The sequence below is a fragment of the Eumetopias jubatus genome, unplaced genomic scaffold (assembly GCF_037043125.1).
Source record: "Eumetopias jubatus isolate StellerSeaLion01/CBP00866 unplaced genomic scaffold, mEumJub1_p1.0 scaffold_1, whole genome shotgun sequence".
Lineage (NCBI taxonomy): Eukaryota > Metazoa > Chordata > Mammalia > Carnivora > Otariidae > Eumetopias > Eumetopias jubatus.
Window position 1 is genome coordinate 101,986,356 of NW_028274807.1, and position 25,895 is coordinate 102,012,250.

The 25,895-nt window shown below is 36.6% G+C and overlaps 1 protein-coding gene and 1 pseudogene across 1 annotated transcript in view; one reads left to right on the forward strand and one right to left on the reverse strand.

The window, feature by feature from the left end:
- PPM1L (protein phosphatase, Mg2+/Mn2+ dependent 1L) overlaps positions 1-25,895 on the reverse strand; it is a 298,549-nt gene that overhangs the window by 264,395 nt on the left and 8,259 nt on the right. The window lies entirely within an intron of this gene.
- On the forward strand, positions 1,816-2,074 carry LOC148165044 (small ribosomal subunit protein eS27 pseudogene; annotated as a pseudogene).

Sequence of the window (25,895 nt, forward strand, 5' to 3'; positions counted from 1 at the left end):
ATTCCAAGGAATTACTTACCCTGAGAAATAGTTAGTGGAAACCCCTGAATTTATATAACTCCTTGGTCAGAAACACAGGTGGTCTAGCAACCCTGAAGCCTCCGGCTGATGTATGAAATGAGAAGAGTTTTGTGAAGAACTGTGACCTCAACCTGTGAATGTGCACTAACTAACTAATTCTGATGGTTAGCATCAGAATTGCTTTGCAAGTAAAAATTTCGTTTCTTAACGATGTAGCAATACTGGTTCCTCAGTTTTGACTAAGGTAAGATGTTAGTAAGAGCAGAACTGGATGTAGAGTATGTGTGAACTCTTTGTACTGTCTTTACAACTTTTTCTGCAAGCCTAAAACTATTCTAAAAAATTTATTTTAAAAAATATACCTTTATCTCTATTCTAAGCTACCATCAAATATGAGCGATGTTCAGAACAAATTTGTTACTTAGGTGGTCATAACTTTTCATATTATGCCACAATATCCCAAAAAGAGTTATCATAAACTGAAGGTCACTAAGAAAAATAATTAAAAGTTAATTATATGAGCATATTACTTTAATCACCTCTCATTAGCTAACACAAAAATTCGTTATGTGTATTACGCCTCACTTTGATTTTTAATCCACTTATTTCACTATATTAAGATAAGGCTCTCATTCCCATTCTCCCCAAAGGATAATATTATGTATGTTATCTGGGTACATGCTGAGATTAGACTATTACCACAACAGTTCAGCCATGATAATTAACACACACCCATAGATCTTAGGCTTAAGAGAAACTCCAAACTCCCCTCACATCAAACTCCAGATGCTGGCCTATGAGGTCCCTCAAGATCTGGCCCTTGTCTGAACAGTTCCATCCTTCTATTCATGGAGCATAACAAGCTCACTACCACTTTTCTGCTCCCTGGTGCCTCTGCCTGGAATGTTCTACCTCCAGATCTTAACACTGCTGGATCCTTCTTGTTATTCAGGTCTCAGTAAAATGTCACTTTATTCAAGAGGCCTTTCCTGTCCACTCAATCTAAAGAAGCGCTTCTAACACTAGATTTCTCTCTCTCCTTGTTTGTTTGTTTTTTTGTCACATTGCTAATCACCACCTGATATTTTCTAGTTTGTTTTTTATCTCTTTCTACCTATGCATTAGAATGCAAATTTCATAAGAACACAGACACTGCCTGCCTTAATCATTGCTCTAAGCCCCCCTGGAACAGTGCCTGAAACAGAGCAGGTGCTCAATAAATGGTTTTTGAATGAACGAATGAAGTCGAACCAGATTTAAAGAAAACCATGCAATAAAACTAAATTATGAGCTATTAAGGGAAAGGAATGAATTTATTATGAAATTTATTAAATGCTAGCTAATTATACTCCAGGTTCATCAGATACGTTATCTCATTAAATCTTCATAAAACCCTGCAAAGTACATATTATTAACCCTATTGACTATTTACAGATGAAGGCTGGGGGAAGCCTAGTAAGTAGTTCAACGGCAAAAATAACGTAACTTCACATCTGACTGACTCAAAGCCTGTGTGCTCTTTCCACTCCTTCTTTAAGGTATACACCCAATTCTTCATGTACGACCCTCTTTAAAAAATGGTCTCATGACCACTGGGAGTCTAGGAGAATGCCACCCGCAGTGACTGTGTTATGACCTTAGCCTTGATAAAACTAGCGCATAAGACCAGACGGCAGAAAAGCACTTATGGAGCCAGCCACAAAGCATGAGCATACTGTGAGCTGTGAGGTGTTTCCAAGTCAAAGAACTTCTGAGAGTACTGGCCACCTTTTCGGCAGTTGATGACCTACCCACGAGAACATGGCCCTCGCGAAGGACCTCCTGCACCTGCCCCGGGAGGGGAGAAGAGGAAGCACAAAAAGCAGTGCCCGGTGCAGAGCCCCCACTCCTGCTCCACGGACATGAAGTGCCTGGGCTGCCACAAAATCCCCACCGTCTGTAGCCACGCAAAAACAGTAGTTCTGTGTGCCAGCTGCTCTGCTGGCCTCTGCCAGCCCACAGGAGGAAAAGCAAGCTTACAGAAGGATGCTCCTTCAGGCCGAAACAGCACTAAAAGCTCCCTGAAGCAAGGTGAGTGAGACACGATCCCAATAAACAGATTTTGGATAAAAGTAAATAAACAAATAAATGTAAATAAATAAATAAATAAATGTATTGGCCAAAACAGCTCAAATTCAAATGAAGATGACTTAAAGAAGCCTTTTAGTGCCTAGAATCCTCTACGAACACTGTACAGCCAGCAAATAACTCTACCAGATCAGCTTAACCCTGACTAACATAATCCTTAACAATTTCCTTCCCCAGTCAAACATACACATTTTGACCAAAATGAATGAGAAAATATGCAGTTACATACATATATCTAAATGCCAACACTTCAATGACCAGGATATGGCTGGTTTTCCCATGGTAGTTTCTGGTATCCCTCAGCAATTTCCCCGAAGCCTAACTTTGTCCCCCTGTCCTATCTCTATGAAGAATATCCAACAGCTAAAAATGATCATCTAAACTCTCACAAATAGTATCAAATATATAAACATCGTGTCATTAATTAGTGTTAGACTCCATCAAAATAGGCTAATAAACCTATGTTGTAACTAAGAAATGTATCAATGCCCTACCTCACAAAGCACCAAACCCAAATAGCTACACAGACAAATTCTACCAAATTTTCAAAGGAATGAATAATTCTAATGATATTTAAATGTGTGGGAGTAAAAGGTAGAAAGATATAAAATTCTTTGTATACTGCCAGAAAAAAAACTGATGCAAGCACCCTTTAAAAAAGATAAAAACCCATAGAGCCATCTCATTTATGATTCATACAGATATTCATGTAAATATCAATAAAGAAATCTTAATGAAAATATCAATAAACAGAATCCGTCAATACTTTAAAAAGATAATACATGCATGATCATGTGAGGTTTTTACTAGTAAGACAAAGATGGCTCAGTATTAGGAGATTTACCAGATCTCTTTAGCAGGTCAAAGGAGAAAAAAATGGTAATATTTATAAATTTAGAACATGTTTGACAAAATTCAATATAAATTCCTAATTTTAAAAATTCTTTTTTTAAGATTTATCTATTTTAGAGAGAGAGAGAAAGAGAGCACAGAGAGGGGAGGGACAGAGGGAGAGGGCAAGTCCCAAACAGACGCACCGAGCATGGAGCCCCACTCAGGGCTTGATCCCACCACCCCTAAGATCACGACCTGAGCCAAAACCAAGAGTCCGACGGTCAGCTGACTGCACCACCCAGGCATGCCTTAAAAATTCTTAATAAAACAAAAAAGTAGTTATAGTTCCTTAACGTGATTATATGTGGGGATATGTGTGTATCTGAAATCCAAGGCCTATATTGTGACTAATGATAAAATTCTAGAAACAATCCTACTAAATTCAGGAGCAAAACATAGATACACATTATCACCACTATTATTTAACACTATCCGAAAAGTATGAGTCAATGCAATTAGAAGAGAGAAAGAAATGAAAGACCCAACCAGCAAAATAAGAGGCAAAATTATCAGTATTTACATTTAATATAACTGGATAAAAAGAAGACCTGTGAGATGAAACTGGAAAAATTATTACAAACAAAAAAACTTGGAAAACATTATGCCAAAAAAAGATCCCATTTATAAGAGCAGTAACTAAACAAAAAATTCCTAAGAATAAGTTTAATAACAAACGTAAAAAAACTATACGAACTTTAAGACTCCAGAAAGCCATAATACAGTTTCAAATAAATTTTAAATGTATCCTGTTCCTGGGTATTGTAAAATTATCAACTTCTCTCAATTAAATTACAAAGGCAATGCAATCTCAATAAAAATACTAACAGAATTTTTGTCATTGTTGTCATTTGCAATCAGATAAGCTGATTCTCAAGGTCAGATAATAAAATGAAACAGGCTAGTATAGCTAGGAAAATTCCAGATTTTTTTTTTAAAGATTTTATTTATTTATTTGACAGAGAGAGACACAGCGAGAGAGGGAACACAAGCAGGGGGAGTGGGAGAGGGAGAAGCAGGCTCCCAAAGAGCAGGGAGCCCGATGCGGGACCCGATCCCAGGACCCTGGGATCACGACCTGAGCCGAAGGCAGATGCTTAACAACTGAGCCACCCAGGCGCCCCAAAAATTCTAGATTTTTTAAAATACTCTAAAGCTATAGTGATTAAAAGTTTGCACTGGGAGCATGAAAAGCAATGAAATAGAAAAATGTCCAGCAATAGACCCACTTATATAAGAATTTAGTATACAATAAAACTTCAAACAGGTGGAGAAAACATAGATTCTAGTAGGCTGGAAAAATAAAACTAAATTTCTATCTCCCTCACTTCTCCTAACAATAAATTCCGATTGATCAAAGGTAAATATAATTAATCCATGAAAATACTAGAAGAAAACAACAGATAATCTTTCTTGCCTCTAAATGTGAAAGTGCTTTCTAAGTAAAACACAAAATCCCAAAACTATAAAATAGTTAAATTAAAAAAAAAACAGAAAATAGTTAAATTTGACAGCATAAGAATTTTTTTTAAATATACAAAGAAAAAAATGTGGTAAGTCAAAACATAAACAAACTGCAAAATATACCGGCAGCACATACAACAAAGGGCAAATTTTCTTATATAGAGAGAAGGGAACTCTTACAACTTGATCAGAAAAGATCAATAAAGCAATAAGAAAAAGGCAAAGGACATGAAACCAGAAGTTCACAAAACAAATACTAACAAATGGCTTTTAATCCATAAGATGTTCAACTTTAGTCATAAACAAAGAAAAGTTAAAAAATGAGATAACATTTTCACCTAGCCAACAGGCAAAGGTCAAAATTTAAATGCAGTGTTCTGGTAAGAATGTGGGGATTCAGGTACTCTGACCTAGCACTAATGGTATAAATTGGTCAACCCCCAAGAACCTCCTTTGACTGTATCTATCAAAATTGGAACTATACACCCTTTGACCCAGCTTCTAGAATTCCACTTCTAGAAATTTATCCCAAAGATAAAACACATGGGAAAGATATATGTAAAAAAAATAGATAAATTTTTATATATAACAGTCTCTAAGAGCAAAAACCTGGGGAAATTTTAAATGTTCATTGGCAAGGGATGGTTAAGTAATGAACAGTTCACCCAGACAATGGAATACTGAGCAGCCAGTTAAAAGGACTGCAATAGACCTGAAAAAGTACAAGGAGCAGTAGAGTTTACGTAATATGTTCCCATTTCTATGAAAAGGGAACTGGAACCACGTATGTTTGTGCATGCTTAAACTATTACTCAAAATATGAAACAGGAAACTGATAAATAGTTGTTTCTGGGGAGGGAGACGTGGAGTTGAAGGACAGATCTGGAGTAGAAGGGAATTTGTTACTGAACATTGTTTTTACAGTGTTTGAGTTTTTTAGTTTGGGTATTTTTATTTCTTTATTTTATATATTATATTATATATATATATAATTTTTTTTAAGTAGGCTCCATGCCCAGCATGGAGTCCAGTGTGGGGCTTGAACTCACAACCCGGAGATCGAGACCTGAGCTGAGACCAAGAGTCAGACACTTAAACAACTGGGCCACCCAGGGGCCCTAGATTGGGCATTTTTAAGTTATAAAAAGAATATATCCTTAATCTTAGTTTCAGACATGGTACTTACAAAACACCAATTTTACTTCTAAATAAATGTTTTTCTTTTTAAATAAATAAAATAACCATTTACTATTTCTTACACAAAGCTTAAAATTATATAGAACATTCACAATGTTCTATGAAGTGAACTTTCAAAATTCTTTCCTATAAAAACATAGATACTAAGACCCTTAAGCACAAGTCTAATGATTTAACCACTGGTTTTGAATACCTAGCACACTGGTTAACAAAGAGTAAGCAAATACTTTATAAACGCTTGTTGGAGGAGATAAAGCAAAAATGAACTGAGTAAAACAAAACATACTCCCCACTATTTGCCTTTCATACAGGAGAAACAACTTCCGTGTTGTGTCAAAAGCTTAGAAGTTTTCAGTCACCTTCAGAACAACCACAGAGCCAGATATAATGGTTCGAGTGGATTCTTGATAACATAGTCTTTCCCAAACAATCACCACTTTTGTCTTCCCAATTCTGGCTTGTTGATCAGTACACCTTTTTTTCAATCTCCCAGTTCTTCCCTCAGGGTAAGGTTTATCTGGGACAAATAAAAGTACTCTCTTTTCAACGATCCCAACTGACCACTGATCTATCTAAAATTCAATATTTATCCAAAATTCTGTACTTACTACATAGGAGGAACACAATAAGAATTTGTTGAGATAAATTAACATTTGACAGGGTGATTACACAAGGAAATGAACTCACCTTTGGGTGAGAGCATACAGGGGAAAAAACAAAAACAATCTTAAAAGTACTATTTAGTAAGTATAAAGCCCAACCTTTTGTGGACTGTTCAACACACAAGGTAAACTTCAGAGCCTACCAATTCTTCCCTGTTTCACGGGGAATACAGAGTAAGTGTAACCTGACCTCATTTTATACTGTGTGGCATTTTTTTTTCCATTTTCTCTTCCAACAGTGAGTGCTATCTAATATCCATTAAAACTCCAGCATTTTCTGCAAGATACTCTTATTGCTGATTAACTATTCATATAGTAGAAGATGGTTTGTTTGGCTCTTTACAACCCTTTCCAGTCCATTATCAATATCAAGTCACAGTACAACAGCCACATAACTCCAGCATATGATACTATATATGAATGAAACAGTGTAGCAGATGAGAACAGTATTAAACCATTTAAAAAATACAGTGAAGATACAGATATATACATCCTAAAATTATTTTGCTACAAGTTACCCTAATAGAATGAAAACATTATTGTACATTCAAAGATGCCAAATCCATTATTAGGTAGTTGCTCAGGTGATAGCTGAATTCAACTTGTTTATAAATAGTAGTTCACATCCATTATGCAGCCTTCCTAGATACTTCGGACCTAAAAGAAAGTTAGGATTCTCTTCCAAATTCCTCTTTGGTACTTCAAAAAGCTTACAGCTAGAGCCATCTCTTCTGCCTCTAAGGCATTTCTTCAGTCCAATAACTGATTCCCAAGAGTAGTTCTAATCAAGCATCCCTACATAATTACAAAGAGTCTTTGGGAAACTCCAGGAGACCATGTGGATTGAAGAGTGAAAAAAAACAGGCAATTAATCAAGGGCTGAGGTGAGGGGGTGGCTTTTTTTTAGTGAATCCAGTTAGCCACCAACTTTTGATGCCTTCTATTTAATGTTTTTTTTAAGATTTTATTTATTTATTTTTTATTTGAGAGAGAGAGAATGAGAGATAGAGAGCACGAGAGGGAAGACGGTCAGAGGGAGAAGCAGACTCCCCGCTGAGCAGGGAGCCCGATGCGGGACTCCATCCCAGGACTCCAGGATCATGACCCAAGCCGAAGGCAGCCGCTCAACCAACTGAGCCACCCAGGCATTTTTACATGGTACATGATAAATACCATTCTATTCGTGAGAATCACTGAAAACTGTGCATGTTCAACTGTATCACCACGATGAAATATTTGTCCTGAAAAAATTCAGATGAGATGGAAGTCATTTGGTCCTAAAATCTTTGGATAAAAGCTGCTCTGAGGGAAGAGGCCTCTTTAACAGTTCTGGACTCCCTCCAGAGTCCTTCTGGACTTCTTTGATGATAAACAGACCCAGCTCTGGAAGCATGTACATTTCCACAGTTGCTCAGAAGTTCCACTAGACCAGGAACAGATGATGGTAATTTTTTTATGTCTTCTTTTTATTATTATTATTATTCTAATTCCAATATGGTGAAGTGTTATATTAGTTTCAGGTGTACAATATAGTGATTCAACAGTTCCATACATCACCCAGTGCTTAACAGGACAAGTGCCCTCCTTAATCCCCATCACCTATTTCACCCATCCCCCCACCCACCTCCCTCTGGTAACCATCAAATTGTTCTCTATAGTTAACAGTCTGTTTCTTGCTTTCTCTTTTTCTTTTTTCTTTTTTCCCTTTGCTGGTTTATTTTGCTTTTTAAATTCCACATATGAGTGAAATCATATGGTATTTATCTTTCTCTGACTGACTTATTTCACTTAGCATTATACTCTCTAGCTTCATCCATGTCATTACAAATGGCAAGATTTCATTCTTTTTTATGGCTAAATAGTATTCCATTGTGTTTCTATACCACCTCTTCTTTTTTTTTTTTTTCTTTAAGTTTTTCTTTAAATTCCAGTTAGTTAACACGAAGCACAACACTAGTTTCTGGTGTACAATACAGTGATTCAACACTTCCATACAACATCCAGTGCTTGTCACAACAAGTGTATCCATTAATTCCCATCACCTATTAACTCATTCTCCCACCCACCTCCTCTCTGGTAACCATCAGTTTGTTCTCTATAGTTAAGAGTCTGTTTCATGATTTGCCTCTCTCTCTCTCTCTTTCCTCTTTGCTCATTTGTTTTGATTCTTAAATTCCACATATGAGTGAACTCATATGATATTTGTCTTTCTCTGATTTATTTCACTTAGCATAATACTCTCTAGCTCCATCCATGTCATTGCAAATGGCAAAATTTCATTCTTTTTAATGGCTGAGTAATATTCCATTCTGTCTATATACCACATCTTCTTTATCCATTCATTAGTCGATGGACATTTGGGCTCTTTCCATGATTTAGATAATGATGCTATAAATAAACATTGAGGTGCAGTATCCTTTTGAATTAGTATTTTTGTACTCTTTGGATAAATATCTAGTAGTGCAATTGTTAGATCATAGGGTAGTTCTATTTTTAACTTTTTGAGGAATCTCCATACTGCTTTCCACAGTGGCTGCACCACTTTGCATTCCCCCCAACAGTACAAGAGGGTTCCCCTTTCTCTGCATCCTCATCAACACTTGTTGTTTCTTGTGTTGTTGATTTTAGCTGTTCTGAGGGGTGTGAGGTGATATCTCATTGTGGTTTTGATTAGCATTTCCCTGATGATGAGTGATGTTGAGCATCTTTTCATGTGTCTATCGGTCATCTATTTGTCTTCTTTGGAAAAATGTTCGTGCCTTCTACCCATTTTTTAACTAGATTATTCATTTTGGGGGTGTTCAGTTTTATAAGTTCTTTATAGATTTTGGATACTAACTCTTTATCAGATATGTCATTTGCAAATATCTTCTCCCATTCCGTAGGTTGCCTTTTAGTATTGTTGATTATTTCCTCCACTGTGCAGAAGCTTTTTATTTTGATGAAGTCCCAATAGTTTGTTCTTACTTTTATTTCCCTTGCCTCAGGAGATATATCTAGAAAAAAGCTGCTATGGCTGATGTCCAAGAGGTTACTGCCTGTGTTCTCTTCTAGGATTTTTATGGTTTCAGGTTTCACATTTAGGTCTTTCATCCATTTTGAATTTATTTTTTGTGTATGGTGTAATAACGTGTTCCAGTTTCATTCTTTAGCATGTTGTTTTCCCAATACCATGTGTTGAAGAGACTGTCTTTTACCAATACCATGTGTTGAAGAGACTGTCTTTTACCAATTGGCTATTCTTTCCTGCTTTGTTGAAGATTAGTTGACCATATAATTGTGGGTTCATTTCTGAGTTTTCTCTTCTGTTCCATTGATTTACATGTCTATTTTTGTGCCAGTACCATACTGTGTTTTTTTTTTAATACCATACTTTTTTTGATCTTTACAGCTTTGTAATATAACTTGAAGTCTGGAATTGTGATACCTCCAGCTTTGTTTTTCTTTTTCAAGGTTGCTTTGGCTATTTGGGGTCTTTTGTGGTTCCATACAAATTTTGGGATTGTTTCTTCTACCTCTGTGAAAAATGATGGTGGTAATTTGATAGGGATTGCATTAAATGTATAGATTGCTTTGAGCAATATACACATTTTAATAATATTTGTTCTTCCAATCCATGAGCATGGAATGTCTTTCCATTAAAGAAATGTCATCTTCAATTGCTTTCATCAGCGTTTTATAGTTTTCAGAGTACAGCAGACCATAGTAACTTTTACAAAAGATTACTGAGGGTATATATCAATCACCATTTTGAAAGGAAAAAATTTTTAAACCTTCCAGAAACTTTAAACAGTGTTAGAATGTAGAACAACACAATTCAATAAATAAGCACTGCTACAGGATATTTAAAAGTTAAGTAAAAATTAAGCAGGTTATATGATTAGACATAAAAATAGTTTAAGTATAAACTCTATAAAGTGACAGGCAGAATGACAACTCTCTTTTTGTACTTAACAACTCTTCTAAGCTTTACGTACCTAAAAATTTTTTTCAATCAGCATATATTACTTTTGAAATAATAATAAAAATACAGATTCAAAAAAATATCAATCTAAATTGTTAATCTAAACTTTAAATAAGTTAATCTCAGTCATGTAGAAATAATCAATTCCAATCCTTCAGAAATCAACTAAGTGTAAATACAAATACATTTTATGTATTTTTTTCAAAAACTAGTTAAAGAAACAAACTTAAACCTTCCCATATAAGCCAGAAGAACTGATTTCTCAATCCATTAAACTAATAAAACAGAGCCCAGATTTGGCAGATATTCAGAAATCTTCAACATGCTCAGTTAGTTTCGTGGGAACTACACTGTAGTTCACATGCACTGAACTGTAACTAAACATATGTCATTTTATGTCCAAGAACAATTTCAGTCAACATGGTGTTGGTGGCAGTGCTGAAAATGCACCCCCAAATCAACTTTAGGATGGACATTAGATGGGACAAACCTCTATGCAGAAGGTCACACAACTGTCATGACGCCCTGTAAAAGAAAGACTTCCATGAAATAAAGATAGCTAATGACATTGATCTGGCAAAACTAAATAAACAGAATGGGGAGAGTGACTGCTAATGGGTAGAGGTTTCTTCTCAGGGTTGAACAAAATGCTCTTGAATGAGACAGTGGTGGTAAATACCCATACTAAAACCCCTTGACCTGCACATTTTAAAGGGGTAGATTTTATGGTATGTGAATTACACCTTAATTTTTTTAAACTAACTAATAAATCTCAAGAAATAAAACAATGGCTGAAAATGACTAATGACATTCTGAAATGCACGTATAATATTTTAGCACAGCCATTAGCAGGGCCCAAAAAAGTTAAACGAGACCCACAATGCAAGGCTAATATCCTGGTGATTTCAGAGTTAATGTGATCAGTACTTTGATTTCAAAAAGAAGATATGAAGAGCCTCGAACTCAATCCCCCAATTTTTATTCTTCCTCTGGGAAGCTGCCTTCTGAAAAATTCCCCATGGTTTTCTAAATATGTCCAGACAAAAGCAAAGGAAACACACTGAAGTCCATTACTTCCAGAAGTAGCCAGTCCTTCAGCCTTATCACCTTGTTCGATGGCAGGAGATGAGCACCCACAAATGCAGCCAGCATTGTGCCGTCTTCCTCCACCATAGGATTTCTTTCATGTGCCTTGAGCTCTTTTGAGTGTGGAATGCTTTTAGAGAAGACATCTAAGAGGTCTGTGCAGCTGAGCCAATTTCCTTTTCTTTTAGTACAATGGACAACTTTTTGGTTTCAATGGACTTCTATAGTATGGACAAATAAAAGCAAAGAACACATCACCTATTTGCAGAGGACGATCTACAAGATCATTCAGCCAATCTGTGTCCAAATGCAAGAGCCTGCAGGACTGAAATCCCTTTCCAGGAGATGTGCTTTTTAAACCACAAGAAAATAAAAGCATGTAATGAGGCCAGCTATAACTGTCAGCCATAGCTATTAAGAGTTTACATAAAGCCAAGCATGAGTAGCTTTGAATGTCACTAAAGAGAAAAACAATTTTTTTCCTAAAAACTAAAGGATAATGGCAAGAAGGGAACATGAGCAGGGCTTCTGGGGTACTGGTAATATTCCGTTCCTTGAGTTAGGTGTTGAAGGCATGTGTGTGTTTAGTTTGTGAAAATTCATCAAGCTGTACAATTATGACATGCACTTTTCTGAATGTGTGTGTGTCGTAAAAAATTTAAAAAGGGAAACAGAAAGAGAAAAAAAACAGAAAAAAAAGGGAAACAGAATTGCTGCATAAATATTAATAGTTCCTTACTTATTAATATTAATAAGTATTAATGGTTTCTTAACTAAACTAAAACATAAGTTTAAGAGTAAGGATGATGAATAAAGCACTACAATGCCAGGCTAAACCCTTTACATACACTTTATTTTACAATGAGATAACACAGTCTCATATTTTAAAAAAGGGCTGGACCATGTCCGCTCTATAAATATGTCTACGACCCAATATCTAGCAGGGGACTGGTATAGCAGGATATTTGGTTCAACTGTAAATGACCTCTGAGTGAGTCTAAACCCCCTACACTGTCAAGGAGCAGAGCCCTTCACTTGAAACACCCACAACCCAAGGATAAACAGGGAGTTCAAAAACAATCAAACTTTTCCTGCTATTTCTCTACTTCCTCCTACCAAGGGGGCTTTCATGAAAGCTGGGCTAGAAAAACCGCTCTTTCCAACCCAAACATCCCTCACCACTCCACACACTCAGGTGGCTGTTCTAGTTGTCCCCTTATAATTCCACAGAAGTCTGGCTAGGCCTGCAATTCTTTTAAGCACATTTTTGAACCTGGGTCCAAAGGAGTCTTTGCCAAGTGCAAGTAAGAAGCAAAAGAATGACCATTTTTCTTTTTGTATCCTGAAGATTTCTTAAGACCAAATCCCTACTAATTTAACTTCAGGGGCTAATGAAATTTTGGTATGATGGCATTATATTATAATAAACTGTCAGCTACTAAAATTTAAATTTTGAAAAACCAGTTATCAAGCACCTTCTTTTGCTAGACACTACAGGGTTCTCTATATCCTTTATTTCAAATTAACCCTCAAAACAGCTAACATTTACTGTGCCTACTATGTGCCAGGCATCACTTTAAGTATTTTACATTTATTAATTCATTTAATGTCATAACAGTCCTACAAGGTAATTACTAATACAATTATTCTCATTTTTCATATGAAGAAATTGAGGTCTAGAAAAGGTTGAGAAATTTACCAAAGGGCACACAACTAGAAGTAGCTGAGTGAAGATCTGAAGCCAGGCAATTAGGTGTGAGAGTCCACAGCCTTAGCCACTGTCCTCCATTGCCTTTCACCACTCAGTGAAGCAGATATTATCCCCCTGGCAGAGAAGGCAATACTGAGTTCAAAGTACATAATTTACTTGCCCAAGGTCAGACAGCTAGTAATGAATGCGCCTGGATTCAAATCCAGCCCTACAGGAGGTCAAAGTCCATGCTATTTTTATTCTCTTCCCAGGTTACTGGACTTAGTGATAAAACAGAACTGACACCTAGCTTCTTTGCAGTGAACCAAGGATTGAAAAGAAGCCATCTAATGCACATTCCCCCAACACCTCTGCTTGCTTTCTCAAAGCTTCAGGATCTTTTGTATAGTACTGTTTGCTTTTTTCAGAGTTTACATATTTTTTTACAGCAGAAAGCGGCAAAGAAAAGAATGCAATAACAGGAACATGTTAACCATAAGTGACTGCAATATAGAGTATAGCTGGGCAAAGCATTTTTAGACTCTTTACTGCAGAAAATGTATAGTAAGCACAGCAACTAAGCCCTCTTATTGTGGCTTATGCACAAAAAAGAGAAGAAAATATATTTTCATACCTTATTATTTTACCAGGCAGAGTCTTCATTGTGTTGTTCAAGTGTTTGGATGTGTTTGAGAGAGTTTCTGGGCCCAGAGCCTTTAAAGTCCTCAAGACAGGTTTTCAGCAAAGTCTGCTTCCCAAGGATACGGCATAGTTTCTCTGCCCTGGCACTACTGACATTTAGGCTGGAAACTTCTTTGTTGTAAGGGGGGATGTCCTGTGCATTGTAGGATGTTTAGCAGTATCTTTGGTTTCTACGCACTGTACACCAGTAATATAACTTCTCCCATGCCCCCAGCAGTTATGACAACCAGTATGTCACCAAACATTGCAAAAAGTCCTCTAGGTGGGGGCACCTGGGTGGCTCAGTCTGTCAACTCAGTCAGCTCTTGGTTTCCGCTCAGGTCATGATCTTGGGTCGTGATCTCGGGTCATGAGATCAAGCCCTGTGTTGGGCTCATCCTGAGCACAGAGTCAGCCTGAGATTCTTTCCCCCTCACTCTCCCTCCCCTTCTGCTCCTCCCCCTGCTAGTTCACACGTGCGTGCACACACTCTCTCTCTCTAAAATAAATAAACAAAATCTTTAAATCTAAAATCTTAAAAAAAAAAAATTTCTCTAGGGAAAAAAAATCATCCCGTGTTGAGAAACACTGGGACAGGTCTCCAATTCTAATAGTTCAAATTATTCTTACTTTTGGCCCCCTCTCACTTTTGTTCTTATTTGTATTATTCTCATCTGTAGTGGCTGCTTTATAAACATCCTTATTTGTTTTGCATATTCAGACAGGGACCATGTTTATACTTTTACAACTCCCACAGCTGCAAGTCATTCGCTCTGTTTAAAGGACTCAACAAAATGTCAAAATGTCAAGAAATCCAGGTGCTCCTTAAAAAAAATACTAACTCTGAAGAAAGGGTATATGGAAGTTCCTTGTACTAGTCTTGTAATTTTTCTGTAAGTTTGAAATTATATCAGTATAAAAAGTTGCAAAAATATTTTTAGAAATATAAGAGAAAATGTTTGCAAATCATATCTGACAAGGGGTTAATATCTAGAACATAAAAACTGCTAAAACTCAACAACAACAACCAAAAAAAAAAATAACCTGGTTAAAAAATGGCCAAAAGACTTGAACAGACATTTCTCTAAAGATGATATACCAATGGCCAATAAGGATATGAAAATATACTCAACATCGTTAATCATTAGAGAAATGCAAATCAAAATCACACCCATTAGGATGGCTACTATTTAAGAAACAAAAAATAATAGTTTTGTCAAGTATGTAGAGAAGTAGGAACTCTTGTGCACTGTTGTAGGAGTGTAAAATGGGGCAACCACTATGGAAAATAGCACAGCAGTTCCTCAAAAAATTAAAAATAGAACTACCATATGATCCAGCCATCTCACTTCTAGGTATATATCCAAAAGAATTGAAAGCAAGATTTTGAAGAAATATTTACACATCTATGTTCATAGCAGCATTATTCACAATAGCAAAGAGATGGAAACAACCCAGATACCCATTGCCAGGTGAATGGATAAACAAAATGTGGTATATACATACAATAGAATATTATTCAGCCTTAAAACAGAAGGAATTTGGGGTGCCTGGGTGGCTCAGTCAGTTAACATCTGTCTTCAGCTCAGGTCATGATCTCAAAGTTCTGGGATTGAGCCCACATGGGCTCCCTGCTCAGTGGGGAGTCTGTTTCTCCCTCTCCCTCTGCCCGCCACCCTGCTTTTGCACTCTCTCTGCTTCTCTCTCTCTCTCTCTCTCTGCTTCTCTCTCTCTTAAATAAGTAAAATCTTTTTCATAAAAAGGAAGGAAATCTTAATGCATTCTACAACATGGATGAATTTTGAGAACATTCTGCTAAATGAAATAAGCCAGTCACAAAAAGACAAATACTGAATGATTAATTTAAGAAACATTTATGGGGTACCCACTCTGTATAAAACACCGAGGTGGTACAGTATATCCGATGTAGACATACAAGAACCGATGAGTGAAAACAGGCATAATGCTAGCCTAAACATCCCTCCCCATAACTTCTACCCAATTTCAGAAAAGTAAAAATGTTTTTCAACTCAGATTCAATACTGCCAAGGAAATATCATGTTCTCATCCTGAGACCCCACCTTTCTCTGAAATGATTATTAGTGTAATTACATGGGTGAAAAAAACCACAAAGCAACTTCTGTTTCCCATGGCTGGTTGAGCTGAGAAAGAGGAAGCTAATGGTGTTACCTGTTAAGAAGTGAGTTATTATGGTTTTCAATATGATTCATAAAGCTCCCCAAAGTGGAAAATGTCCCTTTTGTACATGAGAATTCTATAAACTCCTTCATGCTGGATGTTTTCTTAAAATGCCATTCCTTTAACTCAATAATTAGCATAGAGGAAACTAGTATATTTTGATGACATTATATAAAATAAAATAAGGTTGATGATTTCTATTCCTTTCAAAAGTATTCCCACACTATCAATAAGCAGTTTTCCATTCATACAACTTATTTGACGCCTCTCTTCTTTGAACATAAACCAAGACTGTTTGAGTTCCAACATCTTTCTGGGGGGGTGGGGGGCGGGGGCAGAAAAGAGGGTGAGAGAGAATCTTAAGCTCCACACCCAGCATGGAGCCTGAGGCGGTGGGGGGGGGGGTGCTTGATCTCATGACCCTGAGAGATCATGACCCGAGCGGAAATCAATGCTTAACCAACTGAGCCACCCAGGCACCCTGAATTCCAAATCTTAAATCTATGAATCACTGTTTCCACCCCCAGGCAGCTGAAATTGTTCATTTACATTTCCCCACTCTCTGACACTCACTAAATACTACATATAATATTACTTTGCATGATGCTTTTGGGAGGGAAGCTATAGATTTTTCAACTGAGCTCTAGGATGTGTTCTTTTGTACTTACATTTAAAAACTGAGGCATGACTAGTGTCCTATAATCAATAACACTACTAACCAAATAACTGAGCCACCTTTTAGAAGCGTACATTGAGGTGAATCTGAAAATGTTGCCTAGCTTCCTCTAAGGAGCCAGCCTCAATTCCCCAAATTCCTGCCTTACAACCAGAAATAGAGTTACCTGTCAAACACATGAAAATCACTTGCCTAGACTATCCTGCAGAATTCTCCATATTTTTGTTTTCCTTGGTCATTATTTAAAGGACTTCCGGGTGGACTACACACTGCATAAGCTATGAGAGTTGATGAAAGAAATAAAGAGAATAAACACAAGTGAATAGTATAAATAAATTACTTCACCTCCTCAACTTGATTCCATTCCCATATACTTGAAACATTTATTACAGATAATCTAAAGCGTTAGATACCTCAGAGATGACCCCCATATGAATGCCTTGCCAAGCCATCCTTACAAAAAGACAGTGTGGTGCAGAGAAGAGGACTTTAGAATCAGACAGACATGGGAAATATTTTAATCCCCGCTCTGCCACTTAGCAGGTGTGTAAGCCTGGGCACACAGAAGTCTGAGCTTCAGTACCAGCAACTGTAGAATGGAATAACAACTGCCTCAAAAAAACCATGAGGACTCAGCAAGAAAGAATCAGTGCAAGCACCTGATATGCTGCACGCATTCAAAAGCCAGAATGAGCAGAGACCTTTGGTATCCAACACATACAAGACATGGAAAATGCAGTCACACAACTTGGTGTTTCCATTTGTTGGGCATTATTCTTTCTAGAATTACTGTAAGGCATTGTTATTATTAAAACAAGCATCTGGGACAGTGCAGGCACACCACAGGAACACATCAGAGGCTTGAAACTCAAGGAAGCTGGAATCTGGTTGGAGAGAAAAAATACCTTAAAAAACGAAAAATAACAAAAAATGTTCAATTGCCCATGACAGACAATAAGTTCAGAGGAGGGAATGATTACTTAAAGCTGACACGACCAAGCAAGAACTCATGAAAGAGCGAGAAATTGAGGGGAGCCTTGAAATTAGGACAAGACACCAGGTATGAGAAGAGGAATAAGAACTCTCAGAGGACGGAACAGAGCTGACAAAGGAGCGGCAGTGGACATATGTATCCGTCGGGCATTCAGGGAATAATAGACCATTTTTGCTGTAGTGCAGACTTTTGTGTAGAGGAGCCACAGAAGATAAGGTTGAGTAAGGTAAAGTAGTCAGGGACGAATTAGAAGAACCCAAAATATTTTTTTTCAAAGAAATAAATCATGGTTGGTATAAATTACAGACTTTTAAAAAAGAAACAATGTATAACCTAGTGAGCTGAGAAGACTGATCTATCAGAGATATCAGTGAGTGGGCTGGACAGAAGAGAGACTAGAAACTAAGTGATTGGTTAAGAAGCCACGGTCACAGTCCAAGCAGGAAGAGATGAAAGGCTGAATTAGCATGGTGGTGGTATGAATATAAAAGAGGGAGACGGGGCTCCTGGATGGCTTAGTCGTTAAGCTTCTGCCTTCAGCTCAGGTCATGATCCCAGGGTCCTGGGATTGAGCCCCACATTGGGCTCCCTGCTCAGAGGGGAGCCTGCTTCTCTCCCTCTCCCACTCCCCCTGCTTGTGTTCCTTCTCTCGCTGTGTCTCTCTCTGTCAAATAAATAAATAAAATCTTAAAAAATAAATAAATAATAAATAAAATCTTTAAAAAAAACACTTCATAACTACTAGAATGATTAAAATTAAAAAGACTGGCAAGGATGTGGAACAACTAGAATTCTCATACATTACTGATGGAAATGTAAAACAATACAACCACTTTAGAAAATAGTTTAGCAATTTTTTAAAAACTTAACCTACACCTAGCATATTATCTAACAATTCTACTCCTAGGTATTTGCCCAAGAGAAATGCCTACGTCCATACAAAGACTTATACATGAATGTTCACAGTCAAAAACTGAAAGCAACTTAAATGTCCAACAATAAGGCAATGGATAAACAAATTTTGGTATATCCATACAATATAATAGTAAGTGATAAAAACGAATCTACTGTTGATAGATGCAGCAACATGGATGAATTTCAAAATGATTATGCTGAGTGGTGAAAAAAGCCAGAAAACAAAAAAGAAGTGCATGCCGTACATCTCCATGTATATAAAAATGTTACAAGATGCAAACTAAGTCTATAAGGACAGAAAGCAGATTGATGGTTGCCTAGGGATGAAGGGGGTACTAAAGGAAGACAGAAGAAAGGTATTACCAAAGGGCATTAAGAGACTTTAAACAGTGTTGGATATGTTCATTATCTTGATGGTGGTGATAGTTTCACAAATATATGCAAAACTGATCAAATCACATATATTAAATATATGCAGTTTCTTTTATGCCAATCATACCTCAGCTATTTTTAAAAACAGTTGGGACAATAGGCAAAATTTGAATATAGACCGTGTATCAGATAATCATATCTTAACAATGGTAAATTTTTAAAACTGAAGAAAGTGGATGTCCTAATCCCCATAACATAAAGTCACCACAAAGGCTGGGGATGAGAGATTCTCTCTGGTAAACCAGAAACATCATTTGGGCACTTCCACTATTATCCTATTTTTGAGAGAGAGAGAGAGAGAAAAAAAACTAGCTGTCCTCTTCATCGAAGAATTCTCTCTTAAGCAGTATTTCCAAAGTACATGTCTGCCTGTACTCTTTCATGTCTAAAACTGTTTGCATTACATAATCCTTTGGGGATAAACAATTTCCATCTCTGTGTGGCTCTAACAGGAAGGTGCAGAGAACGTCTCTGGCTGCTGTCATGTTCTTGGTTCTGTACCCGTGTGCTTCTTTAGCAGCAACCACTTGGATCTTCTACATGGCATTAAAAACACAAGCTTCTTTTCCAAGAATTCTTTGCTGCTCAGAGAGTCTCGCTCTTAGACAAACCCATGGCCAGACAGTTATCAAAATAGTCTAGATCTACAGGTACCTTATCAGGTACTCAGGAGGGATGCCAGAAAAATGGGAATGGTCAGAATCCTAGATAGGTCTCTCTCCTCAAATCACTGCAGGATAAAATCCCCCAGCGTCTCAAGCCATAGGCAAGAAAGAAACAGCAAGTGTAAACTTTTTGTATGTATTTATGAGCATAAATTACCGGGCTAAGTGCCCATCTCCATATTCCCATCTGGTGTCAAAGATATGGCTGGCACTTAGATTAAAAATAAAGCACTCAATATGGCATCATAATTATCCTTCTAAAATTGACTTTAAAAATAATCAGGATAAATTAATCTTACTTCCAACTCCAAAAGCCACATATTTATATGCTGCTTTGTATCTTTAACAAACTAAATTTTCTTAAAGTGATCACACATAGAAATATACAATATGCTCTCTTTAAAAGAAGAGAAGTTCTTGTCATCTGAAAATCTCAAAATATTCATCAATTTCTTATTGTTATCTTTCAGAAGGTACAGTGAAACAGTACCATTCACAAATTTACACAAACTCAAGATACTCTTTTCTTATCATCTAAAACACTGTAAAACTCTATTTTATATGCATATATTTTATTCTGTACTGTACATTACTTTGGACATGTAGTTATACATTTATAATTACGTATAACTCTACAGAATAAGAGGTGAAAATCACACACTCTTCTTTATGGGCAATTTGAGGGATCTTACTTAAGATTTTGTCTCTGTACACTAACACTACCTAACCCCACTTAGGATGAGAACCTTGTGTAAGCAGCTGCAGTTTCCTTACAAGACAGGTAACAGAAATAGGGCAAGGATTTTCTACAAAGGAAATCCCAGAAAAAATAAGAACAACCTTCACCAAAACCAGCAGCAGTGGAAGGGCAAGATGGCTCCAGACTTCCCACTCCTCTAGAACCAGTGTGAGACATTCCTGTGTGTATCTTGCTAGGTCTTCATAACCTGCAGAATCAGTATTCTATATGGTTAGATACTGTACTTACTGTTTAGACTAATGCTTTCTGGGACATTCCCATGATATGGATCTACTGATGATAATTTTTCCCCAAAGCAGAAAAGACAGTGTTCTCCCCTTCAGGTAATCAATGCACACTAATTTTCAGCATCACATCTACACCAAGTTCTAGTCCATCCTCATGATCATTCATTCTCTTGATTACCATACCTTGAATATCCTTTCTTCTTTGACTCTTATTTTACCTTTGGATTTCATCTTTCATTATATCAGTAAAGATACTTTAGCCTTATTATCCATAAACTGAAGCCATTTCACATTTCTCTGATCTCAACCTTTAAAATAATCCCAAATATAGGAATATAACGCTCACTGTCGTGTGTATTACAGAACATTATTCTGTTCTAGTTAATGCAAGGAGGCAGGAAACAAAAACATAAAGTATAACTATTTAGAAAGGAGACAAAATTACATTATTTGTAGGTAATATGATTGCATATCTCTTAAAAGAAAAAAAAAAGTAGAGAGAATGAATCACCAGAAAAGCCACTAAATCTAAATAGGAAGTTTCGTCAGGCAGCATTTCCATAGACTGGTAATCAACAGTTAGGAAAATATAATGAAAAGATGGCCTCAATGTAATCAATTTATAGCAGCAGCAGCAGGATGACTACTCCATCCTCACACACAGAATTTTACTCCAATTCAGCCTACAGAAAAATCAGAAGACTAATGCCCTCCCCTCTCACTGGAGCCCACACCACTGCCAGGCCATCCCCCTCTAAAATGTGTACAAAAATTCTGACCCTCCCAGGAATCTCTTCCCTCGGGCCTCGTGTAGATCAGAATATATTAAAACAAAATAACAAAATTTAAGATAATTAATAATTAGGAGACAAAAATCCTACTGAATTTGAACAAATTCGTTGTCTAAAACAGGAAGGTAGCAAAAGAGAAATGGATAGCCCACAAAAGAACTGCTAGGATACCTTCACATTTATCAGCAGTACTACCTGTACTGAACACACAGTCATGTATTAGAGCAAAAAGCACCTTGCTGTTCTCCAAACACTCAGGCCACTCTTTGTTGCTAGCTTATACAGAACAGAGAGAAAATCTGAGTCAGAAAACTACCTAATAGTTTCTTAAGACTTGTTGGAGCCCTTAAATACCAAATCTACATCTCAGCTCCCAGGCAAAGTCACCTGTAAGCCAATCCAAAACTAAGATGGTTTCCCCTTTTCTAAAGTCTTCTAAAGCTTTCTTTTTTCCTCACGTCAGTGTTATATACTTTACAGCAACATTCTTCAATGAGTTTGCTAATGTGCAGACAAGGAATGTTCCAGGCCACCTTCTCTGAACTCCCTTCCCAACGGTGTGGCCCACCCAACAACTGTTCCCACTTCCCCTTCTTCCTAGCTAACAAAACTCTAGCCTTGTTCGCCTTTCTAAGCTGTCATGACCTCCAGAGAAGACTGGGCTCCTCCCCAGACCAAGGTGAATTATGTTGGGTCAGAGTTCATCGTGGTGATGTAATTCCCATGACCAAGTCATTTGTTTAGGCATGGACACAATTCTGGCCTAGGAGATGTGGGGGTGTTTCTAGAAAGGTTTCCTTGGGCTTTAAGAACACAGGACAGGTATAATTTCTTTTTTTATGTCTCTGGATATAGTTATATAAAGACTTGAAGTCACTGAACTGCTTGATTAACCAACTTTGGAAATATCCACACTTCCGGGCCTTTTGTTAAGTGAGATAATAAATGACCCTAGTGTTTAAACTGCTTCCACTAGAGTTTTCTGTCATTTGCAACCAAAACCTCCCAAATAATATACCATGTAAATGTCCAGCTAGAATTTATTCCACCTATGGCCTAAGCACCTGACAATGGACATAAAAGACAAAACTAACCAATCTGTAAAACTTGAAGAGGACATTTCCTTTATTGCCAAAACAGCTCATTACAAAGAGGAGCTATTATTGATCATCTGGAAACTATTCTTTCTTGGTAAAATCACCTTGTGTCTCCTTTCTTTGAGACGAGTGTTTCTCCTATAAATTTGATGTACTTATTTAATGTGAGGGGAGGAAGGTTTTTGATTACCATAATCTTATTGACTTACAAATGGTCACAACCTAATCCTAATATATCTCTGTTGAGGCCAAACTAAGAGAAATAGGTTTAAACCAAAGGCAAATAGTTCATATATAAGGATGGATTTCCTGAAAGAAAAGACTATAGAAAAAAAAATTCTCCATGGACAGTATGGACTCTCCTTGATGAAAGTCTTTAAAAATAGAGTACTCATGTAGTTTGTGAAGCCTTAGGCACCATATTTGGATTATATGACAATTCAAGATTCCTGCCAGGCCTATCTAAAGAGAAAATGTATCTTCTTTCTAAACAGAAAAGTAGAAAACCTCTAAGTGTTTAAATAAAAGAGAAGCAGAAACTTCTTAACCCCAAATTCTGGGTCAGTCATATTTATCATATACCTATGCAAACCAGTTGTTATATTAAATTCACCTCATTATTCTAGAGAGCAAAAAGGTAAACAGTATGACAAAAAATCTGACTATGTCTCAATTTCCAGAAAATACAAGTGTCAGTAAGAGACTTATTTGACCAGAAAATGTCCAGTGACTAATTAAACTGAAAGTTAATTTATTTAATTAAAAAGAGATCTGAAAGCACTTACTAGATTAAAAAGAAATGGTATGTACTTACCAGAACAAAACAGTTTTTGCCCAAATGGCAATTCTATAACTAAAAGAATAATTTTTAAATGGTTTTTTTGTTGTTGTTTTTTGGTTTTGTTTTTTAAGATTTATTTATTTATTTAAGAGAGATACAGAGTAGGGAAGGGGCAGAGGGAGACGGAAACAAGCAGACTCCCCTCTGAGCAGGGAGCTGGATCCCAGGACCCCAAGATCATGACCTGAGCTGAAATCAAGAGTCAGATGTGTAACCACTGAGCCACCCAGGCACCCCTTAAATGTTTTTAGATGAATAATTTTACTGTACAAGAGTAGTGCTGAATATAGACTGTCCTATTAAAATTACAATTTGAAGTATTTAAGATTTATTCCTACAGACCATTAAATCCCCACTCACATTTATAATGACTAAAACGGAATATTCGTGTTGAAAAGCAAATGCAAATAAGTGTTCACTTCTCTAGGGAAGTCACAGGTTTGTGGACATAATGTGCAATGGATAACTCGTCTTTGGTTTAGCAACTAAGACACATAGATTATCTGTCAGCTGCTCGACCCTGGAGCAGAACAAGGAGGGTAATAATGATGGACAGTATGGTAAAGAACGTGAGTCTCAGAAACACAGACTACTGCTATGGTGACTTTCACTTTGTACCAATTAGAAAAAGGCACCCTTTCCAAGTGATTGTGCCTAGCTTGGGGAGCAGACAGTTCTTTTTTACATTAGAAATGGTATCTCTCTATCTGGTATCATTGTACAATAAACATTTTACATAATTATTTGTAGTAGCCCGACTTACCATCAGGAGCCCTGTGCCCAGTAACAGACAAGAACTCCCTTCTCTTCTAGGAATGGAGGAAAGTAGGTCTCATTTTTAACAGATTCAACTACCAAAACCTTCCCTCATTCTAGACAAGTTGGAGGCAGCTAAGGCTCCATTAAATTGAGTCTTAGTCTCATTAAACAGAGAAAGGGGGAAAAAAACATTCTCCAGAAAGACCAAGTGATCAAACTTTATAGATTTGTTTTTCAGGTTAGTTATTATATCTTCACTTTTTAAGCACAGCTTTTCATAGCACAGACTTCAACTTTATTGAAAGAATATCAATTAATCAATATGCATAATTTTTCTCTATATGAATACTTAAAGTGCTTCATAGGGAGGACCTATAACTATAAAAGAAAGCTATAAAAGGTACTGTAGCGCCATTAACTATGTTTTAAATGATGGCTTCCTTTGTTTATTTAAGCTTTACCTTTGAAGATTCATATTTAAAATAGATTATAACTAGCTATCACCAAAGCCTGGGCTTAACTTAAGGTTGACTAAGAGAACAACGTATGAAGCAGCCTTCTAGAATGGAAACAGAAGACCATCATTTACTCAAACTAAACGTACCAATTCAATATTATAAACAAATGAAAAAATAATATTTTACACCTTAAAATTAACAACTGTTTACACATTAGGAAATTATTTTAATTCTAAAAAAAAGTGCTTCAGTATAAAGAGAAATTTTCAAACACACACACATCATTACATATTTATCCTAAAATTAAGCCTTTGGTACTTTAAAGTAAAATAAAACCTAAACCATTTTTGCGAATGGCTATGTTAATGCCACTGTAAATTCTATGCAAGCCGTTCATGAGCTAACAGGCAAAATGTTAGAGATTCTCTGTAATGGGTCAGAGATTCTGCCAGCAAAGAAGGGGAGTGGATGAGAATGGCTGTTTGTGAGTCACCACCTGCTCTGACTTCTGCCCTGACCCCAATTTTTTTTAACTGTAGGACTTCCTTAGACAATTATAAGATCTACCTAGCAAGATTTCCAGCATAGAGCTTTCAACAATACCACATGTCACAGGGACACAACTGTCAAGAGTCAAATGAGAAACTCCAAGTCCTACTGAGCAACATGAGAAGACCAGGCACTGGTCCCCTAACAATGCTATCCACACATCATTGCCCAAATTATGAGATTCATGGAGTTTAAACTGATAGCACAGGGTTTGGAGACAGATAGCTCTAAATCAGAATCCCAGTTTCAAATTCTAGTTCCACCACCTATGAGCTACAAGAGACTTTAGGTAAATTATTTAACTTCTCAGTGCCTAATTTCCACATATATATAGTACCTACCTCAAACACTGTTATGATAATTAGATAATATACATAAAGTACTTAAACACTGCTTGGAAATAGTATACATGTTCAATAAATGTCAGCCATTATTATTATTATTATTACTATTATTATCAATAATGGTGGTTTCTTTATTTCTCCTCTGATCCAGAAACCCCACTTCTGGAAATCCACCCTGAAGAAATAATCAAAACTATAGCAGAAACACAAAAATTGTTATTATTTCAAAAATAATAATTATTATTATAATGTTATTTACAATGGTAAAAAGTTAAAGTTAAAGTTAATGTTACCTAAATATATACCAATTATATATTTATATCAATTAGAAAGCAATTGAGTTATTTATCAAATAGCCATTCAGTAAAATATTAATCTATCACTAAGAAATACATTAGAAATATA